Source organism: Vulpes vulpes, chromosome 11, assembly GCF_048418805.1.
Source record: "Vulpes vulpes isolate BD-2025 chromosome 11, VulVul3, whole genome shotgun sequence".
NCBI classification, from domain to species: Eukaryota; Metazoa; Chordata; class Mammalia; order Carnivora; family Canidae; genus Vulpes; species Vulpes vulpes.
The window spans coordinates 10,510,614-10,532,347 of NC_132790.1; the positions used below are offsets into that span (position 1 = coordinate 10,510,614).

Consider the following 21,734-nt stretch of genomic DNA (forward strand, 5'->3'; position numbering starts at 1 on the left):
AGTTCCTGTTAGAAGCATTCATTTCCCCAACCTCCATGCTGTGCTTGTGTTGGGCAAAATGTACTCCCATAGCCTTTAGAGAAAGTCTAAAGCACAAGGTAGCAGATTGTTCAGTGAATATTTAAGATGAACTACTTGCCAGAACCAGTTAAGTTTGGGCTCACATGAAACTGTCTTTTGCAGCTCTGGCTAAAATCAGAAATGGGCAAGGGAGCTCTTAAGTAGGGGCACCAGTGGTGTCCTTTGTATCTTTTAAATATTTTCCCTCATATTTAAGGTGACTTACTCTCTTATTGTTTTTTTGTGAACAGAAATGCTTACTATTTATGTAATCAAATGTATCTACCTTTTTCATTTTAGCTATAATTTTTAATCTCTTAAGACATCTTACCCTGAATACATGGGGACATTCTTAACCTTTTTTTTTTTTTTTGAATAGTGTGTTTTGTTTGAGAAGGTGATTAAAGGTATAGATAATTTCTCCAGGAAATTAGAATCAGTTTAGCAAGTTATGTATATACACATTCATATGCACCAAACTGTTGGAATTTTTATTGGATTGCTTTGATTTTGTAGATTAACATGGGGAGATTTGCTTCATTACAATTTGAGTCTTCCAATCCACGAGCATAGTAGAACTCTCTTATTAAGGCTTTTGACCTATTCTCAAAAATGTTTTATAGTTTATTGCAATGAGGCCTTGCATTTCTTTCATTGAAATTTTTGCTTAGGTATTTGATATTTGTAATGGCTTTATATAAATGGTATTTATAAATTCTGTTTTGTTTGGGGTTGTATATAGAAATACAGTATACTTTTGTGTATAAAACCCTTGCATAAAACAAACTTGCCAAATTGCTTGATTGTAATTCTTTACCTGTAGATACTTTAAAATTTTCTGCCTATACAACTATCATTTCACATAATGGCAATTTGATTTCTTAATTTTTAATCCTTATGCCTTATATATTTTTTTCTTGCCTTCTTGTATTTCTTGTATTGTTTAAAAGACTTCCAATGCAATACTGAGAATAGGGTGCCTGCGTGGCTCAGTCAGTTAAACATCTGCCCTCAACTCAGGTCATGATCCCAGGGTCCTGGTATCCTGTGTCAGGCTCCCTGCTCAGTGGGGAGTCTGCCCTTCCCCACCCATGCTCTCTCTCACTCTTTGTCTCTCAAAAAACTAAAATCTTAAAAAAATCCAACAATGTTGAGAATAAAAGTACTGTTGATGGGCATCCTTGTTGTGTTCTTTATCTCAAAGAAAAAGCTTTTGACATTTTGCCATTAAGTGCGATTGTATGATATTTGCTTAAAAATAATGTTTATTGTGCAGTTGTTGCAATTGTTTGGTAAACCACTCTAAATATATCAAGTCAAATTTGCTGATTGTATTATTTAAATCTTAAATATTTTTCCTGTTTTTGTAGTCCAGATTTTTAAAAAGATTTTATTTATTTATTTGAGAGAGAGAAACCGAGATAGTGACAGATAGTAAGACAGAACTAGGGCAAAGAGGAGAGGGAGAAGCAGGCTTCCCACTGAAACAGGGAGCCCAGTGTAGGACTTGATCCCAGGACTCCAAGATCATGACCTTGAGCCAAAGGCAGGCACTTAACCCACTGAGCCACCCAGGTGCCCCCAGATTTTAAAAAAATCATTTATGGAGAAAGGTATTTTAAAATTTTTACTCTGATTGTGAATTTGTCTATTTTGCCTTGTATTTCTGCCAAATTAGCTAAATATTTTGAGGTTCATACAAATTAAAAATCATTTTATCTTAACATATATGTTTTATATACATAAAAATACATATTTGGTGGATTGACTCTTCTATTTTTAATTATTACCTTTATCTCTAGTAATGTTCTTTGCCTTTAAGTCATTCTTGTTTAATAGTATTAGAGTTTTCTTTTGGTAGTGTGTGCATGTTATATTTTAAAAATCTGTCTACTGTTTTTATATTGTATTCTTTCTGTTGTATTCTTATGTTTTAGAAGAGTCTCTTATAAACCACATATGAAAATGATTTTATTTATTTATTGAATTTTAAAAGTTCTTTTATTTAAAAAAAATTTAAAAACATTTTATTTTTTAAAAGATTTTATATATTTATTTATGAGAGATAGAGGGAGAGATAGAGAGAGAGAGAGGGAGAGAGAGGGGCAGGCAGACGCAGGCAGACACAGGCAAAGGGAGAAGCAGGCTCCCTGTGGGGAGCTGGATATGGGACTCAATCCCAAGGACCCCAGGATCATCGCCCAGAGCGAAGGCAGATGCTCCACCCCTGAGCCACCCAGGCGTCCCTTTAAAAATGTTTTAAATTCCAGTTAGTTAACACACAGTGTAATATTAGTTTCAGGTGTACAATACAGTGATTCAGCACTTCCATCTTTTAAAATTGGAGTATTGGTTCACTTCCATTTAATCTCTGAAGATCCTGTGTGTCATACTTTCAACTCTGGCATGTCCTGTCCTCCAGCTGCTTTTCTTTTCTCTATATCACTTACCATCATCCAAAATAATATTTATATTAATTATTTTGCTTATTGTTTGCCCCCCACTAGAATGGATGCAGGGACTTTTTTGTCTATTTTATTTATTTATGTATTCACTAAGTGGATAGGTATTCCAAAAATTTTGCCAAAATAATGATTCAGTGAATTACACTTAATATATTCTTTTTGGAGATTTACAAAAATATTAATATATAAAGAAGTTATATAGGTACAAAATTTGTTCAACCAAGGATTTCCCAAGCTCTTATAATCATAGAATCTTACTGAAGTGTAACATCTATTAACTCAGAAAGCAAGCGTTCTATAGAACATACTTTGGAAAAGACCTGGAAGATGTGATTATTGAAGAAATATTGAAGAAATATTGAAGAAATATTCCTACTATTCACATATTAGAGGCACATTTAGAAGATCTCAGTTGGGGAGGCCACTAAGCTAGTGTTCAGCAAACTATGTCCAGGTGACCAAATGTGGCTCACTACCTATGTTTACAAATGAAGTTTTATTGGAATACAACCATGCCCATTTATTTGTGTATTGTCTGTCTTGTGCTCTATGATGACAGACTTGATGAGATGTGACAGACACCATATGGACTTAAAAACTTAAGTCATTTACTATCTGGCCTTTTACAGAAGATGTTTGCTACTTCCTGCTAATAATCATCAAAAAAATTCTTGAGCATTTACTACTTTATTTGTGGGCTCAACACTTTGCTAGACATTTTTATAGAGATAACCTCATTTAATTATCCTAAAAATCTTTTGAGGTAGGCAGTATAATTATTTTTATTTTAGAGATGAGGAAACTAAGATGCAGAGAAATTAAATAATCACCCATGATCACACATGTAATAAGTGACAGAGACAGGATTTGAACCTAGGTCTGCCTCCTAGTCTTTGTTCTTTCTCACTAAACTAGACTGCCTTCTGGTTCCTGTTGTTCTACAGAGTGTGAAATAATGGAATAAATATTAAAAAAAAGATTAAAAATTCATACTGTGCAATGTAATTGTTATTCTAAGAAGTTAGCTATGCAAGCACAGCTGACTTTATTTTGAGTTTTTTTTTGTGCTTACAATTACTTGAGCATAGCAATAGTAAATATTACATTCTTATAAAAATGTATATTTGCAGAATCAGAGTTTAAATACATAATTTTCCAGATATAATTTTGTATCTTTCACACACTCAACTATTTTAAGTTGGTTCTGATATTTAGATATCCATTTGTAATTTAGAAAGCATCCTTCTTTCATTCTGATTAGTTTTGCATACAGTCTATCCTAATAGAAAGGAGAGATTAAATATTTTAAGATCAACCATGCCCATAATAGTATCAGTTGTTACCATTTATTGAGTGCCAAAGTGCTAGGAGACTGTACTAATTACATATAAAGCAAGCTCATTAATCTTAGCAAGAAATCTGTGAGGCACAATACTATTATCAGGTACATTTTATAAGTAGAGAAGCTGAAGTTACTTATCAAGGAAAAAGTAGGTGATGTGCCTTACTCTGTACCTTCAGAGGAATAGTGCTGATTTATTTATTTATCTTAAAATATTTAATTTATTTATTCATGAGAGAGAGAGGAAGAGAGAAAGAGAGAGAGAGAGAGAGGCAGAGGGAGAAGCAGGCAGGGAGCTTGATGCAGGACTCGATCTCAGGACCCCAGGATCATGACCTGAGCCAAAGACATACGCTCAACCACTGAACCACCCAGGTGCCCCAATATTGCTGATTTAAAGGAAGTTAGATAATTCTATTGGCTGCATTTAAACTCTATTATGTAATAGAATGGACTTGCAGCACATGAACATTTTCCTATGCTATTACCTAGGATTCCAAATAAAAGTTTTAATTGCCACAATAATATGTCTAGTAATGGTCTATATTTTACTTAAAGTTTGTCATTTCTAGATATAGGATATAGAACTCACATTATTAATTAGGAAGGTTTACTTGCATGTTAATTATAGGTAAAATATCATTTGAATGTTGGTCAAGGTAATGACATTTGTGAACTCTATATAAGATAGTAGAATTACATACCTTTTTTCTGCTTAATTTACTTTTTTCAATGAAAGATGCTAGCATTATGGAAATTTAGAAAAGTACAAAACGCAGAAAGAAAAGAACTTACCCCTTCTCTCATACCTGGTAGCAGTCTTTGTTAATAGCTTAATAGTTCCTCCCAGTCTTTTTCTTAAGCATCAGCTTTTATTTTTCTAAAAATATGTGAATATAATTTTTATCCATTTTTTGCTTCATATTATCACATGAGCATTTGCCAGGATTCTATCGACATGCTATTGTTGATATAGAATGTCTAAGATTGTACATAAAATTTTTTATAACCATAAAATATTTATGCCTAGTGAGTGGACTATATATGGCTTAAACTTCCCTTATTTTAAAATAGTTTTTAAATTTTAAAAATTTAAATCCCTTGTTTTTAAATATAGTTTGCTTCAAATTATTATTGTTATGCTATTTTCTCTTTTTCCTTTGCTTTTATTTTATTTTATTTTGTAGTGGGGGGAAGGGCAGAGGGAGAGAGAGAGAGAATCTTAAGCAGGCTTCATGCCCAGTGTGACGCTGGACACAGGGCTTGATCTCACAAACCTGAGTTCCTGACCTGAGCTGAAATCAATAGTCACATGCTTAACTGACTGAGCCATCCAGCCCTCCTTCTTTTGCGTTTTAAATTATAAATGTGTAACTGACTGACTTATTTTGCTTAGCATTATACTCTATAGCTCCATCTTCATTGTTGCGAATGGCTAGATTTCATTCCTTTTTATGGCTGTAATATTTATGTTATTAAAATATAAATATTGCAAATTTGGCTGTAATATTTATATGTTATATATATGTGTGTGTATATATACATGTTCTTAATCCATTTGTTAGTTGATGGACACTTGGGCTGTTTCCATAATTTGTCTATTGTAGATAATGCTGCTATAAACATTGGGGTTCATGTATCCCTTTAAATTAGTATTTTTGTATTTTTTGGATAAATACCTACTAGTGCAATTGCTAAGGCAACAACACAAGAAACAACCAGGAATTGGTGAGGGTTTGGAGAAAGCACTATGCTTGTTGGTGGGAATGCAAACTGGTACAGCCACTCTGGAAAACAGTATGGAAGGTCCTCAAAAAGTTAAAAATAAAGCTACCCTTAAAATTTTTTTTTTTAAATAGAAAGCATTTTTTTCTGATTATAGAAGAAATAAATGTCAATGCATATAAAAAAAATCCAGACAAAAAAGAAACAGGAAAAAGAGAAAGTCTAATTTATAATCTTAATAAGCTTTTGCTGCATATCTTCTTTTTGTATTTATGCATATATAAGTATACATATATATAGATATCAACTCTCATATATTGTTTTGCAGCATGTATATTTTTTGTGTTCATATGTATACATATCCATGTAATTATTCATATATTTTTATTCAAATGTAAAAAATACATATGCTTCCTAAGCCTTCCCTCTCCACTGCTACTCCTAGTAACAATAGGCTATAGATATCTTCCTTGTTGATAAATATGGATATATGCCACAATTAAATGACTACATGATACTCTTTTGTGATTATACTCTACTTATTCTAATATTGACAAACCTTTGGTTGTTTCCAGCCACTTACTAATATAAACAATACTTCAGTGAACGTTTTTGCATATATACCCTTTACCCACTTGTCCAATAACTTACTTAGGATAAAATAGAAATAAAATTTTTGTATCAAAAGACATGTACATTAAATATTTGGGTATATTAGAAAGGGCATTTTTACTTTTTTAACTTATTTTTTCATATTGTTTTAAGTTCTTTTTGACAAGTGATATAGCAAATGCAAAATCATCATATTGCCCTCCATAAAGTTTGTGCTGTATTGCGTTCTTATCAGTGAATGAGAGCGCCTGATTCTCATGCTCATAAACATTAAATATTAATAATATTTTAAGTTCTTGCTAGAACGTTATTTTGTATTGAGATATGAATTGTATTATGTAGCATTTAAAAAATTGTGATATTTAATATATTTTTTAGCTTATTTGCTGTTTCCATTTTCTCATTTGTAAATATTCCGCTTATTTTTGTGGCCTATTTTTCAACTTTTAAAAATTTTTATTAATTTAGGAGGTTTTATGACCCCCTTTTGTTATACCATACCCAAAGTACACTTTCTTCAGTTTGTTGTTTTTATTTTAACTTTGTTAATGGTCTTTTGTTAATATAGAAGTTTAAAAATTTTCATTTCAATTTTATTATTCTTTTCCTTGTTTTAATGTTATGCTTAGAGAGATGTTTCATATATATAGATTAAACAAATATAATCTTTATAATTATGTAAGCAGCTTAGATTTTTTTTGTAGTAGCTTAGATTTTTTAAAAGATTATTTATGTTTTTAGTTTTTACATTCAAGGAATTTATCTGGAATTTATTTTAGTATAAATTGGTAAGGACTTAATGCATTTTTTCCCAAATGCCTATCTCTATATATTGAATAGTTTATGATTTATTGAATAGTTTGTTATTTCTCCATTAACTTGAAGTATCACTTATATAATTTACTCTTAATAAACTGTCATTTATTTCTAGATTTTCTGTTGTTCATTGATCTGCTTGTTACTCCTGGCAACAAAACAGTTATAATTTATGTACTTGTGTAATATTTACATTAAGCCTTTTATTTTATTTTATTTTATTTTATTTTATTTTATTTATTTTTACATTAAGCCTTTTAAACCTAAAATTTGTTTAGATTATTTTATTCCTGGAAAGAGATTAAACTTCTATATTTAATATTTGAAATCACTTCTAATATGAATTATTTACTTGATGCATAAAATAACATCCTTGGCCTTAGATTATTTCTCTTTAAATTTTGTAAGTTTTCATATGGTGTATATGATATACATGATGAAAAATTTCATTTTTTTGGTAGAAAGACTCTTCTGTCCAGTAAAATTGTTCTGGGGAGCTGCTCTGAGGTAGAAGATGCCAGGAGGCTTTGAATTATAGGCTAATATGTGAGCTTGGCATAGTGCCTATCCCAGAGAACTCCAGTGGTTGAAGCACAGGAGTAGGATCAGAGTACAGAAGTGGTGTGATTTAGAATCTCTTAAAAGAAGTTCTTTTAGCATCAGGACCAATAGGCTTTAAAAAGCCTAGGTTCTGAAATGTAAAGGAATGCTGTTTAAATGAAACTAGGACAGTGCATAGCTTTGAAACCAGAGATTGTGAATTTGAGTGCCAACCCTGCCAAATTACTACCATTGTGAATATCTAATCCATTGTGAATATCTAATCCCATTGAGTTTCAGTTTTTCATTTATAAAATGATAGTAAATCCCATCACAAAGTAATTATGAGGATTTAACGAGAAAATAAATATCAACTGAACAATGGTTGGCCTATAGAATTTGGTTTATAATGCCTGGTATTTTTTTTTTTTTTTATTGTGAATTCTTGCAGAAACAAGGTTGATGGGGATCAAAGTTAGGGCTGGGATTTGAGTTTTGGAGAGCTCTGTGAATGTTTTCCATCTCTACACATTAAGAAAGGCAGTGGTTTTTGTTCCAGTGCTAGCATGAGAGCACTAATGTAGAAAAATGAGAATTATGTGTCTACCAGGGTGTTTTCCCTATGTACACACATGCATACACACACATGCACACGCACACACACACAGAGTTCCATCAGTTTCATCATGGATCTCAGGAAAAGAAAAGGAAATTAGGAAAATTCTAGGACAAGAAGGTAGAGAAATTGGCAATTAATTGAAACTGGGGGGATGGGAAAGTGCTGGCAGTGGAAAAATGTATTAAAAAATCCAGTTATTTACCCCATTTCCATTTTTCAAAATGCCTTTTATCAAATGCATTAAATGGAAGAGAGCAAAATATCAAAACTGGCATATTATGAGAGAAGTGAATGTTAAGTATCCCACTCTACTTCACAGATGAAGTAACAGGAGACATTTATATTCCTCATAGAATGAACAAAGCCCACTGATTGGAAACTGACCGAAAATGAAAGCTCTGTCACCAATTTGTCATGTGGTCCTAAGTGAGTTATGTGTCCATTTCTTTGTCTATAAACTTGGGTACATCTCATTCTGGTATCCCCAATAGTTTTAATTTAGGAAGAGAGGTAATTTCTGATAGCTTCCAGGTGGGATCATGTCTGGACTTTACCTAGTAAAAACTTTAAGTTGTTGTGAGGAATATACAGTAAAATGATAAGGGTCTTTCTACGTGATTCTCTTCTATTGTTTCTGTTTTTGAGAGTGAGCAAATGACTTAATGAGATCTGAGAAGGACTAATCCATAGTGTGTGACTAAGCTCCCTGTGTGTATGCAGTGTGTAGTTATTGAGTTTGGTGGTGGGGAAGCATTGCCAAGGACACAGCTTTTGGGTCCTGTATCTTTGAGACATTCTTCTTTAAAACATAAGTGGTTATGGTAGCTACTCGTTCATCGGTGTGAGTAGTGACTTGGGCATATTTCAAGGAAAAAGCAGAGAGAGAAATAAATTTATAGAAGACATTTCCATCTGGCATGTTCATATCTCTATTCCTTACTGAAACTTTGGGAGATAAATAGTAGTATCTCTATTTTCCTATGCATATTCTTTCTTTTCAGTCAGCACCTGTGGATCTTTGACTTCTATTTTCTGGTTTTGTTTAAATGAATTCTAGCCTGATTTTCTTGAGTCCTGATCTCTATGGTAGCAGAGATAGGGCCTGTATCTCCTTACCAGTGACCCATGTCCTTATGTCTACCCCAAGAGCAGGGATATAAGCTGTGTCCAAATAGGTTCTGAATTCTACAGACTCATCAAATTGAAGCAATGAATCATTAAGAACTACTTTGTCTCCTTTGGGAGAATGACATGTCTTCAATATTTACGTAGCTTATTCTTCTATATATACATATGCAAAGCTTTCCTGAACAGTAAAGGGTACAATATGCATAGTGGGCGATCGGACCTTTACAGGTGAGGGAAAGCAACTTCAGAAATGAATTATTTTCTTTGCTTTATTATTTTTACCAAGACAGAGAAGTATTGTATTGAGAGATATATATTTTCATAATCAATATGTGCCTAAATTATATTTAAATCATTTCACTCTGTACTATATTTTCAATAATTATAGAATGTGTTTTCATCCACTTAAGGGTACCTCCGTAGACATAACCTAAAACTGCAGAAGAATCTGAAAGATCTAAACATGGTATGCTTAGACACTGCAGATTTTGGATCTAATGTATACTGCATTAATAAATGATGTGAAATGTTGAAAAAAATATATATATATATTTAAAGGATTTTTAAAAAGATTTTATTTTTAAGTAATCTTAACACCCAATGTGGGGCTTGAACTCACAACACTGAGATCAAAGGTTTCATGTTGTATAGACTGAGCCAGGCAGGTGCCCCTCCTGTATGTATTCTTTATTTCAGAAAAGGAGATTATATAGTTTTATAATCTGTTTTCTTCACCTAACCAAATTTCACACAAAACTAATTATTTGTCTCCTTTACTAGGCTTTGAACTTCTTAAAGTTACCAACTCTACTTTATTCACTTTTATTATTATTATTTTTTTAGTGCTTAACATAGTGTGTGGTGCAGAGCAAACATTTAGTAAATGATGAATAACTATGATTTATTCTAGGAATCAGGACTATTAGATAATTAGCCATAGTCACTAGATCTTTACTTTTCTCTTCTTTTAGCATCTTTCCACGTTTCAATTTCTATCACAAACTGTTAAATGCTTAAAAAATATAAAGTGCTGTATACATGCTATGTAGCAAGTTTAGACCATGTTGACTCTGCATTCACATAAATTGTTCTGGTCTGAATCCAGTTGATAATGCAGCTGTTATTTTTATAATCTTATCCTAAGTACATATTTGCACAACAGGCGGTGTCAACTCATCTAAGTAACTTAGTGTTATTTGCTTGATACTTTAAATTACAGAACTCCATTACTGAAGTCATTATTTGTGGTTAAGAGGGAGTGGTACTGAGAATGGTAACGAGAAGAGTGTCTTAATATGAGTATCAAACTGGACCCTCTTTAGACATCTTTAAATTTATCTTGATTTAACTACCTAGAAGAAGTGTAAAGAACAGTTCTTCCTCCTTTATCTATTAGTTTACTCAATAGAAAATAGTAGGCTGATTTAAAAAAATAAATATGGGCTTAAAAATTAGTACTTTCTGCAAGCTTTTGTTAAATGATGCTTTCAAAATGTCCTGACACTTTATTTTGTGAGCAGGACTCTGGAGAGAAAACACAGCAGGGATGGAATCCTTTCCTTTTTCTGGGTATGATAATGCACTGCAAATGTTGAGACTATTCTAACTATAATATTTATCTTACAATGAGTCCAAATTGTCAGTTACTGGAGATCTGGAATTGTGCTTTATTGTTCTCTATCCCTAGAGGTCCCAATTCATGTTATGCATCCTGTGGGCTCTCAGAAATGTTAATTGAATTGCTGGAAAATTGCTTGTATCATTCTCAAATTAAAAAAAAATACAACATACTGAAATAACTAAGACTTAGTTTTTAAGTTAAATTCCCTTGTTTAGCTTCTAATTTCCCTTACGTTTAAGAAAATATTTTATTTTTTAAAAACAGGAACTCCAAAATCATTGAGAATATTTTCCATAAGGTAAAGAAATTTTATGGAGTTACAAGATTTTTGTTTATGCACAAAAGTTTTTGTGAGGTTACCCACATTTAACACAGTTGCCCTTTAGCCCAACAGTTATTGAATTTTAGTGTGCATAAGAATTACCTGGGGGCTATGCTTTAAAATAGATTCCTAGGCCATACTCTCAGAATTGCAGAATCAATAGATTCAGGTGGGGCCCAACAGTCGTTTTAAAAAAATTAATTATAATAAGTATCCCAGGTGGTTATGATATAGGGAATCAGAGAATTATGATTTGATAATCACTTTTTTCTCCAGTCCTACTTGCACAAAACTTTCTCTGACTTCTGTTATTAAACTGATACCAGTGTTATTCTGTATGTTGGCAAATTGAACACCATTAAAAAATAAATTTATTATTTAAAAAAAAACTGATACCATTATGTCTGAAATTAGACTGCAAGAAAAAAGATATATTAAAAAACACAGTAATAGATGTTATTTCCAAGAAGGATATTTTGCTAAGAAAAGCATAGGATGTGAAAGAAGACATGATGTGAAAGAAGACATGAAAGAGAACAAACTTACTGAGTGAAAGGTATAAAATCTATTCCGAATGTCTTTTTGGCCCACTGCTAATTTTTCATTTGATTCTGGTCAAGTGACCTTGCTTGCTGCCTTATGTTGTGTTTACAATTTTTTTTACAGACAAGACCTCAAAATACAAGAGTTTTGGGGATTAAGTTGCATGGTGATTCTGTAAATAGGTTTTGGAAGTTTGTGGTCTGTATTTTTGTCATGGTTCATAGCAATAAGCTGCTTTTATAAAGTATATGACATGCTCTCTTCTTCTAAATAATCTTATTCATTTTTCATGTAGACACAATTTTTATACTGACTCTCCTTGTTCACGGATAGATCTTGAACTGTTATTTTAGTAGAGCAGTAAAGTGTTGGCAGTTGTGAAAATGTGTCAAACTTAGGCAATTTTACCTCTGATTTACTGTTTTGCTGCACATGTTGGTAGAGGTAAACTGATGGGCCTAGAGAATGTGATGTTAATTTCTCCTCTTCTGACCCAGAAATACCTTAATCTGACTATCTCCCATGTGTTAAAGTAGACTTAGGAAATGTTCCATTAAAGTATAAGCATATACTTCCCAGTGGATGTGGATAAAATATAAAATTGTAAAATCTTAAAGTGGTAGGGACATTTAGAGGGGAACTAGCATAGTAGTTCTTGAACACCATCTGCAGCAAGGCTGGCTTTAACAATCATCCATGGAGCTTTTATAAAGTGGAAACTCCAGGCCTGGGGTAGGGCCCAGAAATTCATACTTTTTAAGTAAAAGCTTTCTAGGTGATTATAATTAGCTAAGTTTTGGTATAACTTTCAACTCATTGTGGGAATTCTTTATATTCCAATAACCCCAGCAAGAGTCACCCAGCTTTTACTTGGACAGCTCCAGCAACAGATCTCTATTTTGTAAGGCAACTTATTCCATTGCTTTCCTTTTTTCATTTTTTTTTTTTGTTTAATTTTAAAATTTAAATTCTAGTTCACATATAGTATAATATTATTTTTGGGTGTAGAATTTAGTGATTCATCAGTTACATTAACACCAGGTGCTCATCACGTGCCTTCCTTAATATCCATCATCTATTCAACTCATCCCCCTGCCCACCTCCCTCCAACAATTCTCACTTTGTTCTCTAATTAAGAGCCTGTATTATAGTTTGCCTTTCTTTTTTTCCCACCTATGTTCATCTGTTTTATTTCTTAAATTCCATATGTGAGTGAAATCGTATGGTATTTGTCTTTCTCTGACTGACTTATTTCACTTGTGTACTCTAGTTCCATCCACATCATTGCAAATAGCAAGATTTCATTCATTTTTATGGCTGAGTAATATTCCACATATATATTTTTTTTCATCGGTTGATAGACATTTGGGTTCTTTCCATAGGTTGGCCATTGTTGATAATGCTGCTATGGATATCAGTGTGCATATGGCCCTTTGAATCAGTATTTTTTGTACCCTTTGGATAAATACCTAGTAATGTAATTGCTGGATCATAGGGTGGTTCTATTTTCAACTTTTTGAGGATCTTCCATATTGTTTTCCAGAGTGGCTGCACCAGTCTGCATTCCCACTAACAATATAAGAGAGTTCCCCTTTCTCTGCATGCTCACCAACACCTGTTGTTGCCTGAGTTGTTAATTTTAGCCATTCTAACAGGTGTGAGATGATATCTCATTGTGGTTTTGATTCGTATCTCCCTGTAGATAAGTGATGCTGAGCATCTTTTCATATGTCTGTTAGCCATCTGGATGTATTCTTTGGAAAAATGTCTATTCATGTCTTCTGCCCGTTTCTTAACGGGATTATTTGTTTTTTGGGTGTTGAGTTTGATAAGTTCTTTATAGATTTTGGATACTAACCCTTTTTTTTGTATATACTTTTTATTGGAGTTCTATATGCCAACATATAGCATAACACCCAGTCAGATATGTCATTTGCAATTATCTTCTCTCATTCTGAAGGTTGCCTTTTAGTTTTGATTGTTTCCTTCACAGTGCAGAAGTTTTTTGTCTTAATGAAGTCCCAGTAGTTCATTTTTGCTTTTGTTTCCCTTGCCTCCAGAGATGTGTCTAGTAAGAAGTTGCCATGGCCGATGCCAAAGAGGTTGCTACCTGTGTTCTTCCCTAGGATTTTGATGGTTTCCTGTTTTATATTTAGGTCTTTCATCCATTTTGAATTTATTTTTGTATATGGTATAAGAAAGTGTTCCAGTTTCATTATTCTGTATGTTGTTTTCCAGTTTTCCCAACACCGTTGCTTTTAAAAATTTGTCTGGAGCTAAAATCCACCACATTGTAATTCTCACCCATGAGTATTGTTCTTTCTTTTGGAAAGAAGAAAGATAAATTAACTTACAATCAGCATTTACCATATTATACTCCCTGTGCTAGATACTAACTCTTTGTTGGCTTGAAAATTTTAAACTATATAGTTTCCTTAGCTTCAAAGTAGAGTACTAGAGTAATAAGCTGTTATCAAAATGTGGCCCATGGACACATGGGAACCCCTGAGACCCTTTCAAAAGGTCTGAAAAGTTAAGATGATTTTTATCATGCTACTAAGGTGTTATTGCCTTTTTCACTGTGTTGATATTTACACTGAGGATGCAAAGCAATTTGAGGCAAGATTACTGCTTTCTTAGTACAAATCAAGACAATGGTACAAAATTATATTAGTAGTCATTGAATTTATTTTATTTTTTATTTTACTTTATTTTAAAAAAATACTAATTTATTTATTTTAGAGAAAGAGAGAGTTTGAGCGAGCATCAGCAGGGTAGGGGCAAAAAGAGAGGGAGAGAAAATCTCAAGCAGACTCCCTGCTGAGAGTAGAGCCCAATGCAGGATTCGATTTCACAACTCTGAGGTCATGACCTGAGCTGAAATCAAGAGTTAATTTCTCTTGAATTTCTCTTGAATGCTTAACCAACTGAACCACCCAGGCAGCCCTGAATTAAAAAAAAAAATACGACAATTCACACATGAAAAAGCCAGTTTTGCTTACAAATGTTGTAGGTGATTCAGGAAAAATTATCCATTTTATTAATTCTTGACCATTGAGCATAGTTTCTAACACTTTGTGATGAAATGGGAAGTATATATTTCTTGAGAAAAGTCACAAGTGTGATTGAGTTGCAAGCTGAACTTACCACTTTTTTTCGAAGAACCTCAGTTTTACTTGAAAGAATGGCCAAAAGAATATAAAAAATAGTGAAAGGGAATAAAGGGGAAAGGAGAGAAAATGAGTGAAAATATCAGTGAGGGTGGCAAAACATGAGAGACACCTAACTCTGGGAAATGAACCAAGGGGTAGTGGAAAGGGAGGTGGGCGGGGGGTTGGGGTGACTGGGTGACGGGCACTGAGGGGGGCACTTGGCGGGATGAACACTGGGTGTTATGCTATATGTTGGCAAATTGAGCTCCAATAATAAAAAAAAAAGACAAAGTGGCTATTCACATGGCTGCTTGGCAGACGTAGTCTCAAAAATGGCAAAGTGAACCAGTCAGCCATTTTTAAGAAAAGCAACTGACATGGCTCTCAATAATAAAATTTGAGCTTTTAAGTGAAAATTAGTAGTTTGGAAAACTTATGTCCACCATCATGAGGTTGATGACTTCCCAATATTTAAAAACGTTCCTGATAAAATTGTTGAGGATATTAACAAATGTGATTTTTAAAAAATTGAATAATGAAAAATATTAGTGTTTTGAAGTTCTGAACAACTCAGTGAACTGGTATATCCCAGTTGAACCAGTGCATGGTGCTACAAAATCATTCAGGGATAAAAATGCATTTAATAAAGATCAGTGAGTTTTAAAAGTAACAGAATATAAAAAGCTCACTGATACTGTTTTTAGATATTATATTACAATTAACCTTTCAGAAACTATTACTTGTCATATTTTGATGTCAAAAAAGAACAGTTACAATTATCTGGAAAGGCGATTGAAATAACTCTTCTTCTCTCCAATTTCCTATCTATGTGAAGATAGATATTTTCCACATACTTCTACCAAATAAACATATCACAATAGACTGAATGCAGGCGCACTTATGAGGATCCAGCTGTTTTTATTAAATGAGGCATTTAAGATACTTGCATAAATACAAAACAATGCCAGTCTTATTTTTTTATTTTGGCTAATATGCTTATATTTTAACAGTGTGTTATTTATTTATTTATTTATTTATTTATTTATTTATATTTTTTTTTAAATTTTTATTTATTTATGATAGTCACAGAGAGAGAGAGAGAGGCAGAGACACAGGCAGAGGGAGAAGCAGGCTCCATGCACCGGGAGCCTGACGTGGGATTCGATCCCGGGTCTCCAGGATCGCGCCCTGGGCCAAAGGCAGGCGCCAAACCGCTGCGCCACCCAGGGATCCCAACAGTGTGTTATTTAAATTACTATGTAATTAATAGGCTCATCATCAAATGATTATGATTTAATAATTTATTTTATTTTAAATGAATAACTATTTTTTTCCTTAGATTTAGTTTCTAATATAATAAATATTGATAGCTATGACCATAGAATCACTTTGGGATTTTCAATAGTTTTTAAAAATGTAAAGGAGTCTTGGATCAAAGAGTTTGAGAACCAGTTTGGTATGTATAGATGGTCTCTGAAGTTCATTGCAATGAACCATCTTTAGAACATGCAACCATTCTAATGTAACATGGTTCCTGTTAGATTTCTTAGCCATTCTCCTCTGAATGCTTGTCAATGTTGCTTCTAAATTGCAGCTCTCAATACTGAAATTATATTGAAGATGTAGGCTGAGCAGCATAGAATACATGAACAGGCTACTAGAAGTAGCCTTCAATAATAACTATCTTTGGAGATCTTTAAGAAAAGGAGAAATTCATGTTTCTTTGAGGAAATGAGTTCTTGTTCCAGGAAGGAAGAGCGTTGAAATAGGTAGCATCTTAAACTATCTTCCTTGACACTTCAGAAATACTCTCACCTTAGCATTAGAAGATAAAAATGTCAATAACTAAACCCTCATTTTCCATTCACTATTGTGATGTTCTTTATTAGCATTTACGTTAAAAAAAATTGGTCACTATCAGTTCCTTTGAAAGATGAATTTCATATTTCACTCTTACGGTGATTCAAATTCTACATAATTTAGTATACTTATTAAGAAGAAAAGGAAATGTAAGAATTATGGAGTTCAAGAAACATACCTTTAACCTACAAATGCTATCTATAAATAGCAAAAGTGATAATAGCGAAGAAGGTTTTACATTTTTAAAAACTGATGCAGCTTGGGGGAGAATAGTAGTTGTAATACAAAATAAAAACTCCAAGAAAACTTATTTGAATTGGCCTATAGGATATTTTTTAATGCCTCATGAATTTTTACCTATTTATTTTTATTTTTTTAAGATTTTATTATTTATTCATGAGAATACACAGAGAAGAGACAGAGAGAGACAGAGACACAGGTGGAGGGAGAAGCAGGCTCCATGCAGGGAGCCCGACGTGGGACTCGATCTGGGGTCTCCAGGGTAACGCCCTGGGATGAAGGCAGGCACTAAACCACTGAGCCACCCAGGCTGCCCCTTATTTATTTTTAAAAATATTAAAAAAGATTTTATTTATTCATTTAATTGAGAGAGAGCACAGGGGCAGGGGAGGGAGAAGCAGACTCCGTGCTGAGCAGAAAGCCCAATGTGTGGCTTGATCCCAGGACCCCGAGATCATGACCTAAGCTGAAAGCAGATGCTTAACTGACTGAGCCACCCAGGCGACCCCTCCCTAATTTTTATTTTGATGTATAAAAGACCAGGCATTGATTTTTTTCAAGTCAGTTGAGAAAATAAGTGCTTTAAAGGGAGTTGTTTTAACTTAGTGGCTCCTTCTGTATGACATTATTAAATCAAAGATTCTGTAAAGCAAAAAGATTTTAATCTTAGACTTGAGTTTTGAACATGCAATAGCTATAATTTAATGTAAAAGTGAACAAAATTTTGTTACAGGTATTTTTGGAAGCATTTCAATTCATAAAAAAAATACCTTAGAATCATTGATTTTTGGGGTTGGAAGGTCATTTAATCCAACCACCCATTTGATGCTGGAAACTTCTTGTTAAATCAAATAATAATAATAATAATAATAATAATAATAATAATAATAATAAAAAGGTGGGGATAAGAAAAGAAATGGGAGTGGCTTAGAGACAGCTTTAAGCAAAATTTAAAAAATCTAGTTTGAAAGCTTTTAAAATGTAATTATACAGGGAGGTGGCAGTGTATTTATTTGCTGTTTACTTTTGATCTATTACCTATTTTTGGTACAGTCGGACATGCTTTTATGAAAATGTTTATGGTTTCTTGACTTGGTGTCAAGAGACTTGTTTGAAGTTGCCTTGTAATTCAGAGATTTTTCTTTTTGTAACTAGTATTATTAGTATTTGGGGTGGCTGCCAGATTAATAGCAAGTTAGTCTGGATTTGGGTGACTAGTCTTGAATACATAAGTAATATACCAAATATTAGAAATAACTTTATTGTTCGGGGGACCAATTAGACATGTTAAGTGTAAAAAAATCTAAGTAACACCAACTTAAAAGGATAAGAAAGTAAAAATAAGCTTATATCTCACTAAGTGTTAACATTTTTGCTAAATTGTACTTTATTTTGTGAAACTTCTGTGTACATGCATGTGCATATACACATATTTGATTTTCTATAAATTGGTTATTATACATGTATTTTTTAAGTTCAACAATACATTTTGGCCATCTCTTTTATTTGAATAAATATACATTTATATCTTAAGTTTTAATGGTTATAGAGCAGTGTTATATGTATATATCATAATTTACTTATCCACTTAGTAGGTTATTTCCAATTTTTGGCTGTTATAAAAATGCTGTAATGAATATACATATAATATGTATATATATTTTTTAATAGTTTGTGATTAGTTCTTTAGGATAATTTTTAGAAGTAGCATTGCAAAGTCAGAGGATATTGACATTAGAAATTTTGTAGGTAAAAAAAAAAAAAAAAAAAAAAAAAAGAAATTTTGTAGGTAGAATATGAAAAAAAAAAAAAAGAAATTTTGTAGGTAGAATATAAGAAGTAGTGAAAGGGACTATAAGGGAAGGGAGGGAAACTGAGTGGGGAAAAATTAGAGAGAAAGATAAACCGTGAGAGACTTCTAACTGGGAAACAAACAAAAGTTTGTGGAAAGGGGGGAGAGTGGGGGGATTGGGTGACTGGATGATGGGCACTAAGGCAGGCACTTGACGGAATGAGCACTGGGTGTTTATGCTATATGTTGGTAAATTGAATTTAAATTTTAAAAAGGGGGAAAAAAGGATGACATTAAAAATTTTAACATTTACTGTCAAATTACTCTTCAGAAAAGTTGTACCCAGTTTATAATCTCATCGATGGTATATGAAAGTGTTTTTTCCTCACACCCTCACTAATACTAGTTTTTGTCCAGTTTATAAACTATTTTGCCAGTATTTTAGGTGAATATGTTTTATTTGTATTTTTTTGATGATATACATTTTTTTTGTTATTACACATTTGTATTTCTTCATTAGTTCATTTCCTCTTTGTATTCTTTTAAAAAAAATATTTAAGTGCTTGTAACAATGTACTTTTTATTTAATAAATTAAGGATATACAAAGGATCTGACAACCGGAGAATATGGACCATGTCACCACCATGGTCAGATGTAATAGTCTGTGGCTCAGGTTGGATTATTGATAGTTTTAAGAATCCTTGAGGGGAAAAAAAAAAAATCCTTGAGGGGAAAGGCCATGACTTAAAAAAAAAGTTATCTGCCTATCTGCTAATTGATATATAATTTATATATAACACTGTATTAGTTTTAGCTTTACAACATAATTATTTTACTTATTTTTAAAATTTTTCATGTTCATACTGTCTGGAACAGTCTCTCACCCATGGTTGTCAATAGCTGAATGAATGAATGAATGAATGAATGAATGAATAAAGGAAGGGGACAATCCATGGTGATTGGGTGTTCTGAGGATTCATTTTCCTAAACAGATTGTGATTTTCCAGAACAGATGGTAATTTGCTCCGGCATTTCCATCTCTATCTTTTTAGTTTTGTGCTGCCCTCAAGACCAAAGTGGTCACTTTTATTTTGGAAATGGCCTGAACTTTTCTAGTTCTTAAAGAGGTAGCTTACTTCAAACTGTGTGTTAATTCTTGTGAGTTAATTCTTAACTCTTTGCCCATCATAAAATATTACTTGTTTATTCACAAATTGTCTGCAGGATGAAGTATGCATTAAAGTCTTCTTTTTTATAACAATGAACTGTGTGATTGAGGCTTATGGTTTTTAAATTGTTTGCTCCAAAATTCACCAGTAGTGTAAAGCAGTTGATGATGTGATTCAGACTTGCTTTTAACATACGTAGTAAGACTGCATTGATATGACAAATGAGATTTACTGACTTCATGTTGATGTTTATTAAAATATTATTTGCCCTAAATGTCTAGAATCTGATTTTTTCCAAATTTAAACTATTTCCAGAGTTAGCGATCATAACTCCAAAGGAGCTGATGATTGAAAAAATGACATATATGTCAGCCAGAACATTTTTTGGATGCATTTTATTTTATCCCCCATCATTTAAACACAAATGAAGGAATGGGATGTATTGTGTATTTTGCATAATTCCAATTCATGCCTTTAAAGGAATAGTTGCCAGAAAGACAAGGTGTGGATTTTTTTAATAGTATGTAAGTATTGGATTCTTCCAGAGTTTATGCTTTTGGATATACAGCATATTGATATAGATTTATTTGTGGATAACTTCAAATTATAATTTACAACTCAGAGCAGGATAAAAAGTAAGCATAGTTTATATTAGAACAAGTATTCTTTGCTGTCTTTGAATAGCACACATAGTGTGTCCACATAGCGTTATGTAGTGTCCCTGATAAAATTGTTCTGGATCTGAAAAGATCAGAAAACTGTGAGAAAGAAACGAGTGTTATGCCAAAAATAAATTCAGTGCTACCTTCCCTGGCCAGACATTCTGTATTTCTTGCATCCTTGGAAGTAAGCATCATACAATTATTGGAAACTGGTGAAACTGGAGTGAAGAAGGCCTGAGGCACCATTCTTAAAAAAAAAAAAAAAAAAAGGAAGTATAGTGAAGAAACCTAATAGGTGTATTAACCATCAATACTTAAAGCTGTCCAAATGCCCAGGGCTTTATTATCTATCAATCCTGACTGGAAAATAGAATAAATTATCTGGGTCACTTAGGCAAAAGCATATGATAGGAACTGGGGAAGGGCTGAGTTAAGTATTTATTTCATATCTCAATTTCAGACACTTAATTCATTATAGCCATTTGTGCTAAAAATAGAACATTGGAAATAGTGTCTCCTACAAATGATGTTGATCAAGATTCATTTTTTTCCAGAATTTTATTTAAATCTAGTTAGCTAACTAATCAGGCTAGTTAACTAGTCTAGATGTTTACCAGCTATATTTTAAAAATGTGGATTGAATCAAACCAATCTCTAAGTCTAGGAAAGTCTCTGACCTAAATTAGGAACTCAAGCTCCATTATTATTTTAAGTTGAATACTACTCATAGCCATTTTCACATTTTGGAAAGAATATGGCCTTTGCAACAAAGTTTCTTTGTTTTCACGGAACTAAACATGTGCTGTATTTAGACCAAACAATAAAAATAAACTACCAAACTACCTTCTAATGCATGGGGGTTCTGGAGAGAGGAAACCATAGATATTTAGAGGCATAAAGTGACTCATTGTGCTAGCTAAAACTTTTTACAAGGCTAGCTCTGTGTGTTTGAGTTGCATCTGTTACCTCTTCAGCCAGAACTAAAGTGTGTGCAAGCAAAAGAATTTTGGATTGAATTGTGCCTTACACAGAATGCACTGCATATACCCTAAGTGTCTAAATGGG

The 21,734-nt window shown here is 32.8% G+C and overlaps 1 protein-coding gene across 42 annotated transcripts in view; it reads left to right on the forward strand.

Annotated features, from left to right (window-relative positions):
- SOX6 (SRY-box transcription factor 6) overlaps positions 1-21,734 on the forward strand; it is a 581,952-nt gene that overhangs the window by 75,942 nt on the left and 484,276 nt on the right. The gene's annotated exons all lie outside the window — the stretch shown is intronic.